Source organism: Odocoileus virginianus, chromosome X, assembly GCF_023699985.2.
Source record: "Odocoileus virginianus isolate 20LAN1187 ecotype Illinois chromosome X, Ovbor_1.2, whole genome shotgun sequence".
NCBI classification, from domain to species: Eukaryota; Metazoa; Chordata; class Mammalia; order Artiodactyla; family Cervidae; genus Odocoileus; species Odocoileus virginianus.
The window spans coordinates 42,755,624-42,778,874 of NC_069708.1; the positions used below are offsets into that span (position 1 = coordinate 42,755,624).

The 23,251-nt window shown below is 37.6% G+C and overlaps 1 pseudogene; it reads right to left on the reverse strand.

Moving 5' to 3' along the window:
* Positions 1 to 23,251, reverse strand: part of LOC110151647 (rho GTPase-activating protein 17-like) — a 79,185-nt pseudogene that overhangs the window by 9,038 nt on the left and 46,896 nt on the right.

A 23,251-nucleotide genomic window follows, 5' to 3' on the forward strand; every position in this document is an offset into this window, starting at 1 on the left:
TAGTTCATGGGGTCTCAAAGAGTCAGACATGATTAGTGACTTTTACTTTCAAGCTCTGGTATAAATTAAATTGTAAAAGTGTTATCAATTTTTAAGACCAAAATTACAGTATAGACATAAATTCTTCCATGAAATAGTAAAAATGAGACAGCATTCTTTTACCAATTTTTAAGAAGTCAAAATACCCCATATACCAAAACATATCAAGAAGATTTTCAAAAAACAAGAAGTATATGCCAATCTCTGCTAAGAAGAGTGATTAAAACATCTATAATAAAATGTTAGGATATTGAATACAAAATATATTAAAATGATGCTAATATAAAGCCACATAGAGTTTATTCGTAATGCCAGCTAGCTTAACATTTAAAATAACCAATGAAGGTCCTTTACCAGATTAATAGAATTAAAGGACAAATAACATATAAAAATATCAATAGATTTAAAAAAAAAAATCCTTCTAGAAAGATAGACTAGACATACTTTTCCTTAGCCCCTTTCAGTAAGTGCAAATATACTACAGATATTATATACAATATAATACAAGGAAATATATATTTTTTTTAATACAGAAAAGAAGAAAGACTGGCTGGAGATCTTAAAACTCCAAAAAAGACATGTTGGTCAGTTCTTGGATTTTTTTTTTTTGCCTCTTACATTCAAGCTTTGGAGCTTAAGAAGTGTGGAACTCAGAAATGTCAATGGATGCAGGGGAAAAAAAAGGCACTTCTAATGGAGTGATATCAGAGAAGTCTTATTAGAGAGTCAAGACATTGGCATTGGCTCAAAGTTAACAAGTCCGTCCCCTCACCTGTAGTATCAATAGAAATTACTGCTCCATGTGGGAAGCAGTAACAAAGCTCTTCTGCCTTTCACATAGGGAGATATATTAGTGGAGCCTATCTGAGTAATCAGAATATCCATCCCTGCCCAGCTATAACAGGGAGACTCTTCCCCTCTTGGCTGTCAGTGGAGATCAAATAAGGAAACTGGACTTCTATTTTCAAGAGCTAGCTCCTCTGTTATTCTTCAGTTGGAGCAGTGCATGAAATCCTAGTGAAAACAGTTAAAATAAGATCCCAAATTTCATAACATAATACCCCAAATATTCAGACTTAATTTGAAAATCACACAGTATAACATGAACCAAAAAAACTTCACCTTAAAGGGAAAAGGAAACAAAACATATGGACACTGAAATGAAACACAAGTTAGAATTATCTGACAAATATTTTAAAACTGCTATCAAAAAAAAAAAAAAAAAACGCATCAACAAACAATTACAAATATGTTCAAATAAAAGCTGAAAGTCTCAGGAGAGAAGTGGAGTTATAAAGAGGAACCAAATAGTAACTTTACAACTCAAACATCTAACAACTGAAGAGATAAAGTTGTCAACCAAGAGTCTTTTATTGTCCTTGGAAAACAAGGCAACAATTGAGATAAACAAAAGCTGAGGGAGTTCATTATCACTGGACCTACCCTTCAAGAAATGCTAAAGAATGTTCTTCAGGTTGAAATAACAGGAGACACATATATGAATGAAACAGGAAACCAGGTTCTGTTTTGTTCCAGGAGCCAAGGAACTACACAAACTCAAAACCACTCACACAGGCAAAGTTTATTTTAAAAGACAGAGATACATAGTCCTCAGCATAGACAATGAGAGGGCATGAAGAGTCCCCAAAAGGTGCGGATTACAGCAGTTTTTTATCTTTACTTGTATTGATCTGTATGTTTTTTTGTTAGCTTGTGACTTTAATATATGCCAATTTTGACCAATTAATTTAAATGTTTCAATGTTCAGTTTGTCATTTTTATGACTTTCTTTGATCTCTCAGTTTTTTCAGACATTGTGAGGCCATCCCTTGACACTTTCTCAAGACTGCAGACCATTATTCAGGAGCTAGATATATGTTTAGGAGCTAACTGTGTACCTGGATTTTTTTTTCTATTTTTCTTGATAAACTGGACAGCAGTTAATGATTGCCTTGTCCTGGGTCTGACTGTTTTATGACTTACCAGACCAGGGAGGCACTTCTATGAATGCTTGGAAATTGGAACAAAGGGTGAGATACTTACTTGAGAAGAAAAAAATTGAATTAAAAAAAAATGAATTGAAGTCTCTAAGTCCCATACTGTTTAGCAATTTCTGCCTCATGAAGATATTAAGAAATGTGGTAAAGGTAAATATATAGAAAATTATAAAAGCTATAATTGTACTTTGATTTGAAACTTCTGCTTTTTGCTTTCTACTTGATTTAAGAGATTAACAAATAAAAATAATTACTAGTCTACATCTTGGACAATATATGAAGCCATAATTTTGTGTCATTAGTACCTGAAAGGAAGTAGAAATGGAGATATATAGTCAGGGACAGTGTTTTTGTATGTTACTAAAGTTAGGCTGCTAAAAAATTAAGTTCAGTTTTATTACTTAAAGTATACTAACACATATATATGGAATTTAGAAAGATGGTAATGATAACCCTATATACAAAACAGAAAAAGAGACACAGATGTACATAACAGACTTTTGGACTCTGCGGGAGAAGGCGAGGGTGGGATGTTTTGAGAGAACAGCATCAAAACATGTATATTATCAAGGGTGAAACAGATCACCAGCCCAGGTTGGATGCATGAGACAAGTGCTCGGGGCTGGTGCACTGGGAAGACCCAGAGGGATTGGGTAGAAAGGGAGGAGGGAGGGGGGATCGGGATGGGGAATACAGGTAAATCCATGGCTGATTCATCTCAATGTATGGCAAAAACCACTACAATATTGTAAAGTAATTAGCCTCCAACTAATAAAAATAAATGAAAAAAAAGATGTTAGATGATGTTATCCCCATGGTCATCAATAAGAAAACAGCTATAGAATACATAAAATGAATTGGGAAGGAAATTTATGTTTTGCTACCAAAAAAAAAAAAAAATCAACTAACAACAAAAGGCAATGATGCAGAAAATGAGGGACCAAAAAAATTAAAAGGTACGTACAAAAGAAACAACAAAATTACAGAAGTTGCTGCATATTGGTAAATACTTTGTAGGTAAACAGACTAAACTTTTCAGTCAAAAGATGGAGATTGACAAAATGGATTAAAAAAAAAACAGTGAACCAACTCTATCTACGAAAGGCTCTAGTTCCAAAGACACAAACAGATTGAAAGTGAAATGATGGGAGAAAGATATTCCATGCAAATAGTAAGAAAAAGAGAATGGAGGGCTAAACAAATATTAAACAAAATGGAATTTAAATTAAAAGGCTACAGGATGGGAATAGATCAAGATGGCAACATAGGAGGCTCCTGAATTCCCCTCCTCCCATTGCCTCAATGAATATACAGCTACACACAAGACGATTATCTTTGAAAGGTATCCTGAAGTGAGCTGAGCAACTACTACACGATAAACAAATCAGAAAAACCCTCATCAAAATGGATAAGAAAGGCTGAAACACTCTCGCCATAAATACCACTCTTGGCATGATGCCATACAATCCAAAGGGAACTCTAACTTCTAGATTTTTCCTGAGGAGCAGAGGGTTTGTACCCCATATCTAGTGCCCCAACTTGTAAGACTCCCACACAAAGAATGGATCCCCAAAACACCTAGCTCTGAAAGCCAGTGATGCTTGTATGCAGGAAACAAAGGAGAGGTGTTAATGGGTGACAAGCACTCACCATGGCTGTATCCCCAGGGCTTAGTGCAGAAGGAGCAACTAGAAAGTTCCTTCTGCCAATCTTTCCTTAAAAAGTGTCCATCTACTTGCTTTGAAAATTGTTGCCTGAAAGTCAGATTCCTAATTTAGCACACATCTAAGGACTAATTGCAGTCCTCCCCAAAGACCAGGAAAATTGGCAGTCACCATGCCATCTCCTACATAGCTGACTCCATGTCATCAGTATCTTCCTGAAAGGAACTTGTATGCATGTCTGTACCCTGCTTTTGTTCTGCTGCCTTAGGACAAGTCCTTTGATTGCCTGGCTCTGTTAGCCAGCAAGGCTTCCATTCATGAGTCCCACAAGAATGTAGCAAACAAAGAAACTCTTAACCAGCTATCTCCTCTGAGGTCAGCACTGAGGGAGCAGGCAAAAATGACCATCTTCCAAGTCTTTTCCTAAAAGGGGTATGTATACATACATACTCTAAAAGCTGCTGCCTGAGGTTCAAGCTTCTAATTTACCACACATTTAGAGGCTGGTATTGATCCTCCCACGAGGCAGAAGCTGGTGGACATTTCTTTCTCCATCTCCCTCCAGGCTCCCCTGAAATGCTAGTATGTCCCTGGCAGGAATTTATACACATGGTGGCCCAATTTTTGTGGCTACTGCATGAGGGACTGGCCTCTGAATCACTTGGCTCTAATAGACAATGGAGCGTGGACTCATGATCCTCATAGGACTGTAGCAAAAAGGAAGCATCTCTTAATGTGTGCAGAAGCACCTGCCCCATGGCTTTATTTCCAGGACCAGCATACAAAGAATAAGCAAAGACGCCCACTTCACAGTTTCTCAGTTTCTTCCTGGAAGGAGCTTAGCCACATCCTTTCCTATCTATTGCATGATGATACAACCTCCTATGAGTGTGTATCTAGGTGTAAACTGTGACCCTCTTCTTTGGAGCACTAGCAGGTCTTGGCACACTCTCAACTACTGGTGGCCATTAAAAACAAACTGGCTTGCTCGGGCCTGGTGCACTGGGAAGACCCAGAGGGATCGGGTGGAGAGGGAGGTGGGAGGGGGGACTGGGATGGGGAATACATGTAAATCCATGGCTAATTCATATCAATGTATAACAAAAACTACTGTAATGATGTAAAGTAATTAACCTCCAACTAATAAAAATTTAAAAAAAAAAATAAAAAAAAAATAAAAACAAACTGGCTTGAACAATCAAAGGTTTGAGAGACAATCAGGAGCTTGGTAGGCTGACTGATGGAGTCAATCTCCTACAAGAGACCAGTCAAGATTGAGTGAGGTGACTGTTTTTATCTAATGCACAGAAACCAACATAGTAAAAATAAAATGAAGAAATAAAACAATATGTTCCAAATAAAAGAACAAGATAAAACTCCAAAAAAAGACCTCAGTGAAAATGATAATTGATTTACTTGATAGAAAGTTCAAAATAAAGGTCATAAAGTTGTTAACCAAGAGCAAGAGAATGATTCATGAACAGAATGATATTTTCAACAAAGAGGTAGAAAATATTAAAAAGTACCAAAGAGAAATCACTGAATAGAAAAATTCAATGGAGAGGTTAAACATCCGACTAGATCAAGCAGAGGAAAATCAGTGAAACTGAAGATAGGCAGTGGAATACATTTGAATAAGGGAAGAAATAAGAAAAAAAAATGAAGTAAATAAATAGATAAAAATAGTGAATTTAGCTTAAGGGAATTATAGGATTCATGAAAGCAGCCAATATATGTAGTGTAGGAGTCACAGAAAGAGAGAAAGGGGCAGAGAGCTCAGTCAAAGAATTAATAGCTAGAACTTCCAAACTTGGGGTCAGAAACAGACAATCACATATATAGGAAAAACTGGAGAATTCACAGACAGGTGTATATTAAACAACATGCTCTTAAACAACAAATGTGGCAAATAACAAATCAAAATTTAAATCTAAAATATGCCAGTCCAGGTTGGATGCATGAGACAAGTGCTCGGGGCTGGTGCACTGGGACGACCCAGAGGGATGGGATGTGGAGAGAGGTGGGAGGGGGGGTTCATGATGGGGAATACCTGTAAATCCATGGCTGATTCATGTCAATGTATGGCAAAAACCACTACAATATTGTAAAGTAATTAGCTTCCAACTAATAAAAATAAATGAAATAATAATAATAAAATAATAAAAAATAATAAATAAAATATCTTGAGACAAATGAAAATGAAGCACCATATACCAAAATTTATGGGGTGCTGTGAGAGAAGTTATGAGGGGAGCTCATTGTGATAAAGGCCTGCATTAAAAAAAAGAGTTCAAATAAATATAATTTTACACATCAGGGAACCAGAAAAAGAACAAACTAAGGCCAAAATTAACAGAAGGAAGAAAATAAATATTAGAATGGAAATAAATTGGAGACTAAAAGGAGAATAGAAAGATCAATGATACTAAAAGTTAATTTTTGAAAACAAATAGACAAACTATTAGCTACATTGCCACGAAAAAAGAGAAGGCTCAAATAAATAAAAATTATAACTGAAAGAGGAAACATTACAGCTGATATTGCATAAATACAAAGGATTGTAACAGCCCTCTTTGAATAATTATCTGCCAACAAATTATACAATCTGAAAGAAATGAATAATTTCCTAGAAACATAAAACATAAAAAGAATGAAACATGAAGAATTAGAAAATATGAACAGAAAAATTACCAGTAAATAAATTGAATCAGTAATTAAAAGCCTTCTAGAAAAAAGCCGGGGTCAATGGCTTCACTGGTGAATTCTAACATTTAGAATTGGGAAATTGCTCTGGGTTGTAGAAGGAGGCCCAAAACTGAAAGGGAGACTAGGGGGTTGACTTGTGCTGAAGAGGACTAGGTGAGCACTGCCTGGCAAGTCTCCACAGCATCCTCTGGCTCTATGACTGTCTCAGAAGTCACCATCCTTTCGCCCTGCATGCCTTTGGGCCCCCTCTTTGCCCCCTGTGTCATGTGGTGACTGACTGACAGGGATGTGGAGTGATGTATGGAAGGCAGCAAGAAATGATGTTGGCTGCCATCCTCCCCTCGGCCTACTCCTTATCATCTCTCGGCCCTATCTGGTGATAAATTCAACCAAGATGTCAGACCCCTCCACTTGGCCAGATGGATCCTTCTACCCAGAAACCAGGTGTGGAAACCACTGGAAGACACAAGACATCCGGGAGAAATATATATTGCCTCTTCTCCAGATAATGAGAAACTTTGCTGAAACAATCATAAAAACTATTACTGTGGATGAAAATGGGAAATTACTTGCATTGTCTTGTATTCAAATTTTCAAGAAAGTACATTTTAAGACTTCAAGAAGCAAAACCTGTTAAAGATTGCTTCAGGAATATTATATTTGATGATAAAAATTTGGAAAAATCTTATCCTAGACTGAAAATTTCCATCATCTGCTGTTGCTTTTCACTTATCTGAATATTGAGACTCAATTTCTTATACTATTAATAGGTATTTGTTCTTGTTGTTTGGGCACTACATCCTGTCTGACTCTATGAACCTGTGGACTGCAGCATGCCAGACTTCCCTGTCTTTCACTATCTCCTGTAATTTGATCAAATTCATGTCCATTGAGCAGGTGATGTCATCCAATCATCTCTTCCTCTGTCACCCCCTTCTCCTGCCCTCAATCTTTCCCAGGATCAGGGTCTTTTACGATGATTCAGTTCTTTGCATCAGGTAGCCAAAGTATTGGAGCTTCAGGTCCAACCTCAGGGCTTCCAATGATTATTAAGGGATGATTTCCTTTAAAATTGGCTGGTTTGATCTCTTTGCTCTCCAAAGGACTCTCCAGAGTTTTATCCAGCACCACAACTTCAAAGTATCAGTTCTTTGGTGCTCAGCCTTCTTTATGATCCAATTCTCACGTCCATACATGACTACTGAAAAAAACATAGCATTGACTGTACATTGACTGTACATAGCATTGACTTTGTTGGCAGAGTGATGTCTCTGATTTTTAATATGCTGTCTAGGTTTGTCATAATTTTCCTTCCAAGGTGCAAACATCTTTTAATTTCATGGCTGCAGTCACGATCTGCAGTGATTTTAGAGCCCAAGAACATGAAATCGGTCACTGCTTCCACTTTTTCCCATTCTATTTGCTGTGAAGTGATGGGGCTGGATATCACAATCTGTTTTCTGAATGTTGAGTTTCAAATTTTTCACCCTCACTAAAAGTTTCTTTAGTTCCTCTTTGCTTTATTCCATTAGTGACATCATCTGCATTTCTGAGATTATTGATATTTATCCCAGAAATCTTGATTCCAGTTTGGGATTCATCCAGCTTAGCATTTCACATGATATATTCTGCATATAAGTTAAATAAGCAGGGTGACACTATAGAGCTTTGACATACTCCTGTCACAATTTTGAACCAATCCATTGTTCCATGTTCAGACCTAACTTTTGCTTCTTTATCTACATACAGATTTCTCAAAAAACAAGTAAGGTCATCTGGTATTCCCATCTCTTTAAGAGTTTTCCACAGTTTGCTGTGATCCACACAGTCAAAGGCTTTAGCACAGTTAATGAAGCAAAATAGATTAATATATATATATATATATATATATATATATATATATATATTCTGGAATTTCCTTGCTTTTTTCTATGATCCAGTATATGTTGGCAATTTGATCTCTGGTTCCTCTGCCTTTTCTAAAGCCAGCCTGTATATCTGGAAGTTCTCAATTCATGTACTGTTCAAACCTAGCTTGAAGGATTTTGATTATAACCTTGCTAGCATGTGAAGTGAGCGCAATTGTATGGTAGTTTGCACATTCTTTGGCAGTACCTTTCCTTGGGATTGGAATTAAAACTGACTTTTTCTAGTCCTGTGGCCACTGCTGAGTTTTCCAAATTCATTGACATATTGAGTGTAGCAGTTCATTTTTTTTATAAGTTTTTTCTTTTTACTGATCCCTATTGGTTTTATTTATTTATTTATTTATTTATTTATTGGTTTTTGTCATACATTTAAATGAATTATCCATGGATTTACATGTATTCCCCATCCCAGTCCCCCCTCCCACCTCCCTCTCGACCCAATCCCTCTGGGTCTTCCCAGTGCACCAGCCCCGAGCACTTGTCTCATGCATCCAACCTGGGCTGGTGATCTGTTTCACCCTAGATAATATACATGTTTCGATGCTGTTCTCTCGAAACATTCCACCCTCGCCTTCTCCCACAGAGTCCAAAAGTCTGTTCTATACTTCTGTGTCTCTTTTTCTGTTTTGCATATAGGGTTATCATTACCATCTTTCTAAATTCCATATATGTGTATTAGTATACTGTAATGCTCTTTATCTTTCTGGCTTACTTCACTCTGTATAATGGGCTCCAGTTTCACCCATCTCATTAGAACTGATTCAAATGAATTCTTTTTAATGGCTGAGTAATATTCCATGGTGTATATGTACCACAGCTTCCTCATCCATTCGTCTGCTGATGGGCATCTAGGTTGCTTCCACGTCCTGGCTATTATAAACAGTGCTGCGATGAACACTGGGGAGCACGTGTCTCTTTCAGATCTGGTTTCCTCGGTGTGTATGCCCAGAAGTGGGATTGCTGGGTCATATGGCAGTTCTATTTCCAGCATTTTAAGAAATCTCCACACTGTTTTCCATAGTGGCTGTACTAATTTGCATTTCCACCAACAGTGTAAGAGGGTTCCCTTTTCTCCAAACCCTCTCCAGCATTTATTGCTTGTAGACTTTTGGATAGCAGCCATCCTGACTGGAGTGTAATGGTACCTCATTGTAGTTTTGATTTGCATTTCTGTGATAATGAGTGATGTTGAGCATTTTTTCATGTGTTTTTTTGCCATCTGTATGTCTTCCTTGGAGAAATGTCTGTTTAGTTCTTTGGTCCATTTTTTGATTGGGTCATTTATTTTTCTGGAGTTGACCTGGAGGAGTTTCTTGTATATTTTTGAGATTAATCCTTTCTCTGTTACTTTGTTTGCTATTACTTTCTCCCAATCTGAGGGCTGTCTTTTCACCTTGTTTATAGTTTCCTTTGTTGTGCAAAAGCTTTTAAGTTTCATTCGGTCCCATTTGTTTATTTTTGCTTTTGTTTCCAAAATTCATGGATGTGGGTCAGAGAGGATCCTGCTCTGATTTATGTCAGAGAGTGTTTTGCCTATGTTCTCCTCTAGGAGTTTTATAGTTTCTGGTCTTACATTTAGATCTTTAATCCATTTTGAGTTTATTTTTGTGTATGGTGTTAGAAAGTGTTCTAGTTTCATTCTTTTACAGGTGGTTGATCAATTTTCCCAGCACCACTTGTTAAAGAGGTTGTCTTTTTTCCATTGTATATCCTTGCCTCCTTTGTAGAAGATAAGGTGGCCATAGGTTCGTGAATTTATCTCTGGGCTTTCTATTCTGTTCCATTGATCTATATTTCTGTCTTTGTGCCAGTACCATACTGTCTTGATGACTGTGGCTTTGTAGTAGAGTCTGAAGTCAGGCAGGTTGATTCCTCCAGTTCCATTCTTCTTTCTCAAGATTACTTTGGCTATTCGAGGTTTTTTGTATTTCCATACAAATGTGAAATTATTTGTTCTAGTTCTGTGAAAAATACCGTTGGTAGTTTGATAGGGATTGCATTGAATCTATAGATTGCTTTGGGTAGTATAGCCATTTTGACAATATTGATTCTTCAAATCCATGAACACGGTATATTTCTCCATCTGTTTGTGTCCTCTTTGATTTCTTTCATCAGTGTTTTATAGTTTTCTATGTATAGGTCTTTTGTTTCTTTAGGTAGATATACTCCTAAGTATTTTATTCTTTTTGTTGCAATGGTGAATGGTATTGTTTCCTTAATTTCTCTTTCTGTTTTCTCATTGTTAGTGTATAGGAATGCAAGGGGTTTCTGTGTGTTAATTTTATATCCTGCAACTTTACTATATTCGTTGATTATGTCTAGCAATTTTCTGGTAGAGTCTTTAGGGTTTTCTATGTAGAGGATCATGTCATCTGCAAACAGAGAGTTTCACTTCTTCTTTTCCTATCTGGATTCCTTTTACTTCTTTTTCTGCCCTGATTGCTGTGGCCAACACTTCCAAAGCTATGTTTAACAGTAGTGGTGAGAGTGGGCACCCTTGTCTTGTTCCTGATTTCAGGGGAAATGCTTTCAATTTTTCACCATTGAGGGTGATGCTTGCTGTGGGTTTCTAATATATAGCTTTTATTATGTTGAGGTATGTTCCTTCTATTCCTGCTTTCTGGAGAGTTTTAATCATAAATGGATGTTAAATTTTGTCAAAGGCTTCTTCTGCATCTATCGAGATAGTCTTATGGTTTTTATCTTTCAATTTGTTAATGTGGTGTATTACATTGATTGATTTGCAGAGATTAAAGAATCCTTGCATTGCTGAGATAAAGCTCACTTGGTCATGGTGTATGATTTTTTTAATATGTTGTTGGATTCTGTTTGCTAGAATTTTGTTAAGGATTTTTGCTTCTATGTTCATCAGTGATATTGGCCTGTAGTTTTCTTTTTTTGTGGCATCTTTGTCTGGTTTTGGAATTACGGTGATGGTGGCCTCCTAGAATGAATTTGGAAGTTTACCTTCTTCTGCAATTTTCTGGAAGAGTTTGTGTAAGATAGGTGTTAGCTCTTCTCTCAATTTTTGGTAGAATTCAGCTGTGAAGTCATCTGGTCCTGGGCTTTTGTTTGCTGGAAGATTTCTGATTACAGTTTTGATTTCCTTGCTTCTGATGGGTTTGTTAAGGTCTTCTATTTCTTCCTGGTTCAGTTTTGGAAAGTTATACTTCTCTAAGAACTTGTCCATTTCTTCCAAGTTGTCCATTTTATTGGCATAGAGCTGCTGGTAGTAGTCTCTTATGATCCTTTGTATTTCTGTGTTGTCTGTTGTGATCTCTCCATTTTTGTTTCTAATTTTGTTAATTTGGTTCTTCTCCCTTTGTTTCTTAATGAGTCTTGCTAATGGTTTGTCAATTTTGTTTATTTTTTCAAAAAACCAGCTTTTAGCTTTGTTGATTTTTGCTATGGTCTCTTTAGTTTCTTTTGCATTTATTTCTGCCCTAATTTTTAAGATTTCTTGCCTTCTACTAACCCTGGGATTCTTCATTTCTTCCTTCTCTAGTTGCTTTATGTGTAGAGTTAGGTTATTTATTTGACTTTTTTCTTGTTTCTTGAGGTAGGCCTGTAATGCTATGAATCTTCCCCTTAGTACTGCTTTTACAGTGTCCCATAGGTTTTGGGTTGTTGTGTTTTCATTTTCATTCATTTCTATGCATGTTTTGATTTCTTTTTTGATTTCTTCTATGATTTGTTGGTTATTCAGAAGCGTGTTGTTTAGCCTCCATATGTTTGAACTTTTAATAATTTTTTTCCTGTAATTGAGATCTAATCTTACTGCACTGTGGTCAGAAAAGATGACTGGAATGATTTCAGTTTTTTTGAATTTACCAAGACTAGATTTATGGCCCAGGATGTGATTTATTCTGGAGAAGGTTCCGTGTGCACTGGAGAAAAAGGTGAAGTTGATTGTTTTGGGGTGAAACGTCCTATAGATGTCAATTAGGTCTAGCTGGTCCATTGTGTCCTTTAAAGTTTGTGTTTCCTTGTTCATTTTCTGTTTAGTTGATCTATCCATAGTTGTGAGTGGGGTATTAAAGTCTCCTACTATTATTGTGTTACTATTAATTTCCTCTTTCATACTCGTTAGCGTTTGCCTTACATATTGCAGTGCTCCTATGTTGGGTGCATAGATATTTATAATTGTTATATCTTCTTCTTGGGTTGATCCTTTGATCATTATGTAGTGTCCATCTTTGTCTCTTTTCACACCCTTTATTTGAAAGTCTATTTTATCTGATATGAGTATTGCGACTCCTGCTTTCTTTTGGTCTCCGTTTGGGTGGAATATTTTTTTCTAGACCTTCACTTTTAGTCTGTATGTGTCCCGTGTTTTGAGGTGGGTCTGTTGTAGATAGCATATATAGGGGTCTTGTTTGTATCCATTCATCCAGCTTTTGTCTTTTGGTTGGGGCATTCAACCCATTTACATGTAAGCTAATTATTGATAGGTATGGTCCCATTGCCAGTTATTTTGTTGTTTGGGGTTCACGTTTACACCACCTTTCTGTGCTTCCTGTCTAGAGAAGATCCTTTAGTATTTGTTGAAGAGCTGGTTTGGTGGTGCTGAATTCTCTCAGCTTTTGCTTGTCTGTAAAGCTTTTGAGTTCTCCTTCATATCTGAATGAGATCCTTGCTGGGTAGAGTAATCTAGGTTGTAGGTTATTCTCTTTCATTACTTTAAGTATGTCCTGCCATTCCCTTCTGGCCTGAAGGGTTTCTATTGATAGATCAGCTGTTATGCTTATGAGAATCCCTTTGTGTGTTATTTGTTGTTTCTCCCTTGCTGCTTTTAATATTTGTTCTTTGTGTTTGATCTTTGTTAATTTGATTAATATGTGTCTTGGGGTGTTTTGCCTTGGGTTTATCCTGTTTGGGACTCTCTGGGTTTCTTGGACTTGGGTGGCTATTTCCTTCCCCATTTTAGGGAAGTTTTCAGCTATTATCTCCTGGAGTATTTTCTCATGGGCTTTCTCTTTGTCTTCTTCTTCTGGGACTCCTATGATTGGAATGTTGGGGCGTTTCACATTGTCCCAGAGGTCCCTGAGGTTGTCCTCATTTCTTTTGATTCTTTTTTCTTTTTTCCTCTCTGCTTCATTTATTTCCACCATTTTATCTTCTACCTCACTTATCCTATCTTCTGTCTCTGTTATTCTACTGTTGGTTCCCTCCAGAGTGTTTTTGATGTCATTTATTTCATTATTAATTTTAATTGACTTTTTTAATTTCTTCTAGGTCCTTGTTAAACATTTCTTGCATCTTCTCAATTTGGTCTCCAGGCTATTTATTTGTAACTCCATTTTGTTTTCAAGATTTTTGGATCATTTTTATTATCATTATTCTAAATTCTTTTTCAGGTAGATTCCCTATTTCCTCCTCTTTTGTTTGACTTGGTGGGCTTTTTTCATGTTCCTTTACCTGTTGGGTATTTCTCTGCCTTTTCAACTTGTTTAGATTGCTGTGCCTGAAGTGGGCTTTCTGTATTCTGGTGGTCTGTGGTTCCTTTTTATTGTGGAGGTTTCACCTAGTGGGTGGGCTTGGACGATTGGTTTGTCAAGGTTTCCTGGTTAGGGAAGCTTGTGTCAGCGTTCTGGTCCATGGAATTGGATTTCGTCTCTCTGGAGTGCAATGGAGTGTCCAGTAATGAGTTTTGCGATGGGTCTATGTGGTAGGTGTGACTTTGGACAGCCTGTATGTTGACACTCAGGTCTACGTTCCTGTATTGCTAAAGAATTTGCGTGGTATGTCTTGTACTGGAGCTCATTGGCTCTTGGGTGGTGGTTGGTTTTGGTGTAGGTATGGAGGCTTTTGGATGGTCTCTTATTCCTTAATGTTCCGTGTAGTCAGGAGTTTTCTGGTTTTCTCAGGTTTGGGGCTTAAGTATCCTGCCTCTGGATTTCAGTTTTATTCTTCCAATAGTCTCAAGACTTCTCCAACTATACAGCACTGATAGTAAAACTTCTAGGTTAATGGTGAAAAGATTCTCCACCATGAGAGACAACCAGAGAGGTTCACAGAGTTACATGAAGAATAGGACAGGGAGGAAGGAGATAGAGGTGAGCAGCAGGAGATAAAGGGAACTCAAGAGGAGAGAGACAGTTCTACGCAGTTATCTGTTCCCAAAGTGTTCTCCGTAGCCCAGACACCCACAAAGATTCACAGAATTGGATTGGGAAGAGAAGGAGAAAGGAGGAAATAGAGGTGTTCTGAGGTAGAAAACAGAGAGTCAAAAGTGGGAGAGTAATCACCACACTCCTGAATAGCAATGGGAACTGAATATTGGATTCTTAAATGTCCAAAATTTATATCACATACTGAAAAACAAAGATTAAAAATCTAGTGTAGAGGTTAGACTCTGAAATATAATGTTTAAAAACAAAAGCAAAAACACACAAAAAAATTAGAAATGTATATGAAGTTCGGTTTAAAAATAGGGTTTCTCTCTCTTTCTTTTTTTTTTTTTTTGTAAAGGTTATAGTGAAATGAAAATGAAAATTAAGGAATAATAGAGGAGTATTAGAAGACTTTAAAAGGAAATAGGAGAGAAAAACAAGAAAAAGAAAAAAAAAGGAAACAATTTTTTTCCCTAATTAAAAAAATCATCAAAATATATGAAAATGAAATTTGAGGAGTAATGGGGGTGTAATAGGGAATTTTAAAAGAAAATAAAAGAGAAAAAATAAAAAATAAAAATGGAAAGAAAAATTTTTTTTTAAAATTAAAAAAAATATATACATGTATATCTAGAAATTTCTCTGGAGTTGTTGTGGTCAGTGTAGGTTCAGTTCAATTTCAGGTAGCTCCTCTTTCCAGCTTACACTTCTCTATATCTATAGGCCCCTTCTGGTGTAGTCAGTGTTACCTTCAGGGATTTTAATCTGTTGCACCGGTCCTTTCTGAAGCGGTTCCCTTTGTTTATTTGGCTTCTGTTTGCCGTCTCTTCAGTGTCTAATTTCCGCCCTGACACAGGCAGGTGGAGGTGATCTCTTATTTAGGTTTGCTAGTTCAGTTCAGTCCTGCTATGGGGAGGGCGGGGCGCTGCAGACAGATATCGCTGTGTGTGGATAGCACTCACCGTGTTCTGGCCACACTGGGTTTGCCCCGCTTATGGGTGTCAGTGCTTTCCCCATCTACACTGCTCAGGCTCCCGGCTGCTCTATATGGAGCGGGCCCTGCGTTGAGTGCCATTCCAGTTTTCAGGTACTCTACAAAAGCACGAATTCAGTTGCCTCTGCGTTTTGTGCCTTCCCCGGCCTGAGAGGTTCAGGCAGCCAGGGGCTTGGGCATACTCTCCCCGGGTGCAGCGCCTTTTCCCTCCACGTCGAGCAACCCAGGAAGCCAGAGGCTTGGGCACACTCTCCTCGGATGCGGCGCGCCTTTTCCCTCCGCGGCGAGCGGCTCAGGCAGTCAGAGGCTTGGGCGCAATCTCCCCGGGTACGGCGCGCTTTTTCCCTCCGCAGCCCCAGCGCGTGCCGCCAGTTGGGTCTCAGGAAGTCTTTAGATAGGAACCGGGGGCCTGTTTGCAGTGTCAGAGGGGGTGTCTTCTCAGGGGCTGAGTTTGCCCTTTTGCCCTCCCCCCTGCCTCCTACCTCCAGCGGGGATGGGCCGGCTCTTCTCTGGAGTTTCTCAGTCCCTTTGTTTTGCGAACCGCCAGCAGTGTGTTCAGGCCGGTTAATTTTGTCCCTTGCTATCCCACAGTTTAAAAAAGCTCCCTCTGATTGCTCTCAGGGTCTTCGGGCAGGTCCTTACCCTAAGCAATGCCGCCCGCTCCTCTCCGTTCCGCCCCCGCTTGTTGCTGGTGGGTACGGGCGTCTGGGGTACTTTTCTGCTGGGAGTTGCTTTTAGGCATGTAATCTGTGGGCCTTGTTTAATTTTTCCTCCCAGTTGGATTGCCAAAAACTTCGCCCAGTCCCGCCAATGTGAGAGTTTCCTGGTGATTGGAAACTTCCTCTATTAAGACTCCCTTCCCGGGATGGGTCTCCATCCGTAGCTCTTTTGACTCCATTTTTATCTTTTATATTTTGTCCTACCTCCCTTCGAAGACAATGGGCTGCTTTTCTGGGCGCCTGATGTCCTCTGCTAGTGATCAGAAGTTGTTTTGTGAAATTGGCTCAGAGTTCAAATTTTCTTTCGATGAATTTGTAGGGGAGAAAGTGGTCTCCCTGTCCTATTCCTCCACGATCTTGGCTCCTCCCTCCAAGTGTAGTACTTTAAAGCATCATCTTTTAGAATTTGAAATAGCTCAGCTGAAATCCCATCACTTCCCCTAGTTTTGTTTAGAGCAATACTTCCTAAGACCTACTTGACTTCAGACTCTAGTATGTCTGGCTCAAGGTGAGTGATTACACCATTGCGCTTATCCGGGTCATTAAGACCTCTTTTGTACAGTCCTGTATATTCTTACAAACTCTTCTGTTAGGTCCTTACAGTTTCTGTCCTCTATTGTGCCCATCTTTACATGTAATGTTCCCTTACTATCTTTAATTGTTTTGAGGAGATCGCTAGTCTTTCCCATTCTATCTTTTTCCTCTAGGTCTTTGCATTGTTTAATTAAGAATGCTTTCTTATCTCTACTTGCTATTATTTGGAAATCTGCATTCAGTTGGGTATATCTTTTCCTTTCTCCTTTGCCTATCACTTATCTTCTTTTCTCAGCAATTTGTAAGGTCTTTTCAGACAACCATTTTGCTTTCTTCATTCCCCCCCCCCTCCCCGCCCCTTGGGGATGGTTTTAGTCACTGCCTCCTGTGCAACATTACCAACTTTTGTTCTTAATTCTTCAGGCACTCTCTCTACCAGATTGCACCCCTTGAATCTATTCATCACCTCCACTCTATAGTCATAAGGGATGCAGTTTAGGTCAAACTTGAATGGTCCAGTGGTTTCCCCTACTTTCTTCAATTTAAGCCTCAATTTTGCAATAAGGAGCTGATGATCTGAGCCACAGTCGGTTCCACCTCTTGTTTTCATTGACTGTATGTAGCTTCTCTATCTATGGCTGCAAAGAATATAATCAATCTGATTTTGGTATTTGACAGATTACCAAAGGGAAAGAGGGCTTCCCTGGTGGCTCAGCTCAGCTTATCTATGGACACTTCCTTCAAGGAAGAGAGAGTATTATTTTAGATGATGTAGAGTTTGGAAAAACAGTGCAGGGTTTTTCACTTTTGAAAGCTGTTTCACAGAAAAAGAGAATTTGTTACCGGCTTCTTAAATTCCATATATGTGCATTAGTATACTGTATTGGTCTTTATCTTTCTGACTTACTTCACTCTGTATAATGGGCTCCAGTTTCATCCATCTCATTAGAACTGATTCAAATGAATTCTTTTTAATGGCTGAGTAATATTCCATAATGTATATGTACCATAGCTTCCCTATCCATCTGTCTGCTGATGGGCATATAATATTGTAAAGTAATTAGCCTCCAACCAATAAAAATAAATGGAAAAAAAGAAAAAGAATTCATGAAGGTATTGAGAATAAAATGCCAGAGGTTTTACTTTGAAGTATGAAAAATAATCCCCCTTTCCTCTATAGCAAAAAAAGAACAAAAAACAAAAAACAAAAACAAAAACAAAAAAAAACCTTAATAGTTACTCCTCTTTCTGTCCTTTAAAACTGGAAGAATTGGACATGAGATATTTCAGAGCTACTGTTTTACATGGTAAAAAATGAATTGATTCATGTGTAGCAAAGGAAATGTGAAACTGATGCACGTGTGTGTTAGTCTCTCAGTCATGTCTGACTCTTTGTGATTCCATGGGCATTAGCCTGCCAGGCTCCTCTGTCCATGGAATTCTCCAGGCAAGAATTTGCCATTCCCTTCTCTAGGAGATCCTTCTGACCCAGGGATCGAACCTGGGTTTCCTGCATTGCAGGCAAATTCTTTACCATCTGAACCACTAGGGGAGTCCTTAATAAGGACTTAATAAGGAAATTGATGTAACAACTTATGAACTACTGTGCTTGTGTCTGGATGAACATAGCAGTTTGAAATAGTCAGTTTTCACTGTAGGTAAAGCTCATGGAATCAAGAATCCAAAGGACAGAGTAATAACATTTATAAAATTTTTAAAATGTAATGTTCACATTGGCCTTACTGGATCCCTTCTTCAGAACAACATGAAAGAACTGGTAAATTATGGACTGGGGTGTGCCAGGACTTTTAGGTAGCAAGATCCAATTCAAGGAGCAGTTTTCTGACCCAGTAGAACATGGTCAGAGACACACAACAACAAAAGAGCACTAGATACTAGCAGAAAATTGTCTATCAAACAATATTGGAAACAGAAGATGGCACAAATCTTAGATCAATGGCAAAAAATAGAGGTCCTAGAGATAAACCCAGCCACCCATGGCTAATTAAACTTTGGCAAAAGAAGGCAAGGATATACAATGGAGAAAAAACAGTCTTTCAATAATTGATGGTGAGAAAACAAGACAGTTACAAGTTAAACATGAGACTGGAACATTTCTTCAAAGCATACAAAAATAAAATCAAAAAGGATTGAAAACCTAAATGTAAAACCTGACACCATAAATTTCCTAGAAAAGAACTTAGAGCACTCTTTGTTGCAATTCATAGTAATATTTTGGGTATGTCTCCTAAACAAAAGAAATTAATGCAGAAATAGACAAATGGGACTTAATTAAACTTAAAAACTTTTGCATAGCAAAGGAAATCATTGACGAAATTAAAGGAAAAACCTACAAAATGGAAGAAAATATTTGCAAATGATTTGACTGATAAGGACTTAATATCTAAAAATATATGAACAGGTCATTCAACTCAACATACAAAAGGAAACAATCCAATTTGAAAATGGGCAGAGGACCTGATAGATATTTTCACAAAGAAGGTAAACAAATGCATAACAGGAACATGAAGAGCACTCAGCACCTCTAACCATTAGACAATGCAACTCAAAACCACAATGAGATATCAACTCACATCTATCAGAATGACTTTCATCAGAAGTCTATAAATAACAAATATTGGTGAGGATATGAAAAAAAGGGAACATTTGTACACTTTTGATGGGAATGTAAATTGGTACAGCAACTATGGAAAACAGTATGGAAGATCTTTTTAAAACTAAAAATGGAACTACATAATATCCTGCAATTTCATTCTTCGGTAAATATTCAAAGAAAATGAAAACAGTAATTTGAAAAGGTACACACAATCCAATGTTCATAGCAGCATTATTTACAATAGCCAATATATGTAAGCAACTTAAGTGTCCATCAACATATGGATGGATAAAGAAAATGTGATATATATACACTCAGTCATTTAACAGAATGAAATTATGCCTTTTGCAACAACATGGCAACCCCAAGAGTATTATGATTACAGAAATAAACAAGATGAAGAGAGACAAATACTCTGTTATCACTTACATGTGGGATGTAAAAAGAACAAATCAAATAAATGTATGTAAAAAAACATACACAGACTCACGTATATAGAGAACAAACTAGTGGTTACCAGTGGGGAGAGAGAATGGGAGAGAGGCAAGCTAGAATAGAGGGATTAAGAGATACAAACTACTGTGCATAAAGTAGATAAGCAACAAGAATATATCATACAATACAGGGAAGTAGAGCCCTTTTTTGTAATAACTTTAAATTGAATATAATATATAAAATATTTAGTCATTATTTTTGTATTGCTGTTCAGTTGCTCAGTCATGTCCGATTCTTTGTGACTCCGTGAAATGCAGCACACCAAGCTTTTCTCTCATTTACCATATCGCAGAGATTACTCACACTCATATCCATTGAGTGAGTGATGCCATCCAACCATCACACTCTCTGTCATCCTCTTCTCCTCCTGTCTTCAATCTTTCCCATCATCATCAGGGTCTCTTCCAATGATTCAGTTCTTCACATCAGGTGGCCAAAGTATTGGAGCTTCAGCTTCAACATCAATCCTTCTAATGAATATTTAGGATTGATTTCTTTTAGGACTGACTGGTTTGATTTCCTTGCAGTCCAAGGGACCCTCAAGAACCTTCTCCAATACCACAGTTCAAAAGCATAATTTCTTCGGTGCTCAGCTTTCTTTATGATCCTACACTCACATCCATACATGACTACTAGAAAAAACATAGCTTTTAACTAGACAGACTTTTGTTGGCAAAATAATGTCTCAGCTTTTCAATACACTGTGTAGGTTTGTCATAGCTTTTCTTCCAAGGAGCAAGTGTCTTTTAATTTCAGATGAATAAAAAGTGAGATTACCAATGAGACTTATGCCAAATTAACTTCTTAAGAATGAACAAATGATGTTTCAGAAGAAGAGTCTGAGATATATAATAGTAAGCAAATAAGTAAAATGTTAAAGAGGTATATATTTCTATAGATTTATTTATAAATTAATAAAAATAACATATAATGTATGGTGATAGAACAGAAATAAAATCATAAACAAAAGTAGCATGTGAATCAGAGTGCAGACTTTTGAGGATCAGATAGCATCACAAAGAGTCAGATGCAACTGAGAGACTGAACTGAACTGAACTGATTCATCTGAAAGTGTCTTTTTTCCAGTCTAATTTTTCATACATTGAGTTTTCTGGCTGTGTGTATCAGTTGTCTATTGCTATATAGCAAAACGCAATTTATTTTATTTGATGTTGATTTTGAGTTTTTAATTTAGTCTGTGTTCAGTTGGATGGCACTTCTGCTGGTCTTATTTGGGGTTCATTCAGCTTGTGGATCAACATGAGCTTGTTGGTCTAGGTTAGGGTTAATAAACCTGAACAATATTATGTTTCATGGGGCTTTTCTATGTGCTATATTTTGCAATATCCATTGTTTCTATCTTTTCAATGACATCAGAACACCCAAAATTGTGACAAGCAAAAATATCTCCAGATAGATGTCCCCTGGGAAGCAAAATTGTCTCTCTCTGGTTGAGAAACACTTATGTGTTAGTTTTCCATTGTAGCTGAAAAAACCAATACAAACAGTAATTGTAAATAACCCCAATTTATTATATCAAAATAGCTCCAAAGTGAATGTATTACACAAAATCAATGTGTTAGTAAAGATGAAATCCTTCTGGAGGCTCTAGGGAAGAATCTATTTCTTTACATTTTCCAGCTTCTAGATGTTGAATGCATTCCTTGTCTTGTGGCTCTTTCCTCTCTTCAAAGCCAGCAATATGGCAGTGTAGTATCTTCAAATCTGTCTTCTCCTCACCCCTGTCTGTCTCTCTCTCTCATCTCTGCTTTTGTTGTCATCTCTTGCTTTGACTCTTTTAAAGATCCTGTGATGACATTAGGCTCACTCAGATAATCCAGATAACATCTCAATTTCTGATTTATCCACTATGACAAAGCCTTTGACTGTGTGTATCACAACACACTGTGCAGAATTCTTAAAGATATGGGAATACCAGACCATCTGACCTGACTCCTGAGAAATCTGTGTGCAGGTCAAGAAGCAAAAGTTAGAACTGATCATGGGACAATAGACTTTTTCCAAATAGGGAAAGGAGTACATCAAGGCTGTATATTGTCACCCTGCTTATTTAACTTATATGCTGAGTACATCATGAGAAACACTGGGCTCGATGAAGCACAAGCTGGAATCAAGATTGCTGGGAGAAATATCAATAACCTCAGATATGCAGATGATATCACGCTTGTGGCAGAAAGCAAAAAAGAACTGAAGAGCCTCTTGATGAAAGTGAAAGAGGAGAGTAAAAAACTTGGCTTAAAACTCAACATTCAGAAAACTAAAATCATGGCATCTGGTCCCATCTCTTCATGGCAAATAGATGGGGAAACAGTTGAAACAGTGACAGACTTTACTTTTCGGGGCTCCAAAATCACTGCAGGTGGTGACTGCAGCCATTAAATTAAAAGATGCTTGCTCCTTGGAAGAAAAGCTATGACCAACCTAGACAGCATATTAAAAGCAGAGATGTTATTTTGCCAAAAAAAATCTGTCTAGTCAAAGCTATGGTTTTTCAGTAGTCATATATGGGTGTAAGAGTTGGACTATAAAGAAAGCTGAGTGCTGAAGAATTGATGCTTTTGAACTGTGGTGTTGGAGAAGACTCTTGAGCGTCCCTTGGACTGCAAGCAGATCCAATCAGTCCATCCTAAAGGAACTCAGTCCTGAATATTCATTGGAAGGACTGATGCTGAAGCTGAAGCTCCAATATTTGGCCACCTGATGTGAAGAACTGACTCATTGAAAAAGACCCTGATGGTGGGAAAGATTGAAGACAGGGGGAGAAAGGGATGACAGAGGATGTGATGGTTGGATGGCATCATTGACTCAATGGATATGAGTTTGAGTAAACTTTGGGAATTGGCAATGGACAGAGAGGCCTATCAAGCTGCAGTCCATGGAGTCTCAAAGAGTCATACACTACTGAGCGACTGAAATGAACTAGATTTGCTTTGACTCTTTTAAAGATCCTGTGATGACATTAGGCTTACTCAAATAATCCAGGATAACATCTCCATTTCAAGGCCTTTAATTTAATCACATCTGAATGCAAAGTCCTTTTTGCTTAGTAAGGTAATATATGCACATATCCCATAGATTAGGATGTTGACATCTTTGGTAGGGTTGTAAGTGTACTATTTTGCCACAATTGATCTGGGAGAATCTCACTTGGAATGAGTTCACATGCTTTCACCTTTCAGTGAGCTATTCTAGACTTCTTCATATTATAGAGGTTGAGTTCCCAGAAGCAGGAAGCTATGCTTCAATTCCCAAGGGCTTTTAAGCTCCAAATTTGATAATATCATATTAATCAAAGCACAAGAACATTCTTAATGTGGGAGAGGACTATATAAGAACATGGTTAAAAAAAGAAAAAAAAACTTATTTAGAACAGTTACTGAAAATCTAACATCATATGGTAATCTAGATTATTTTGTCTCAGAAC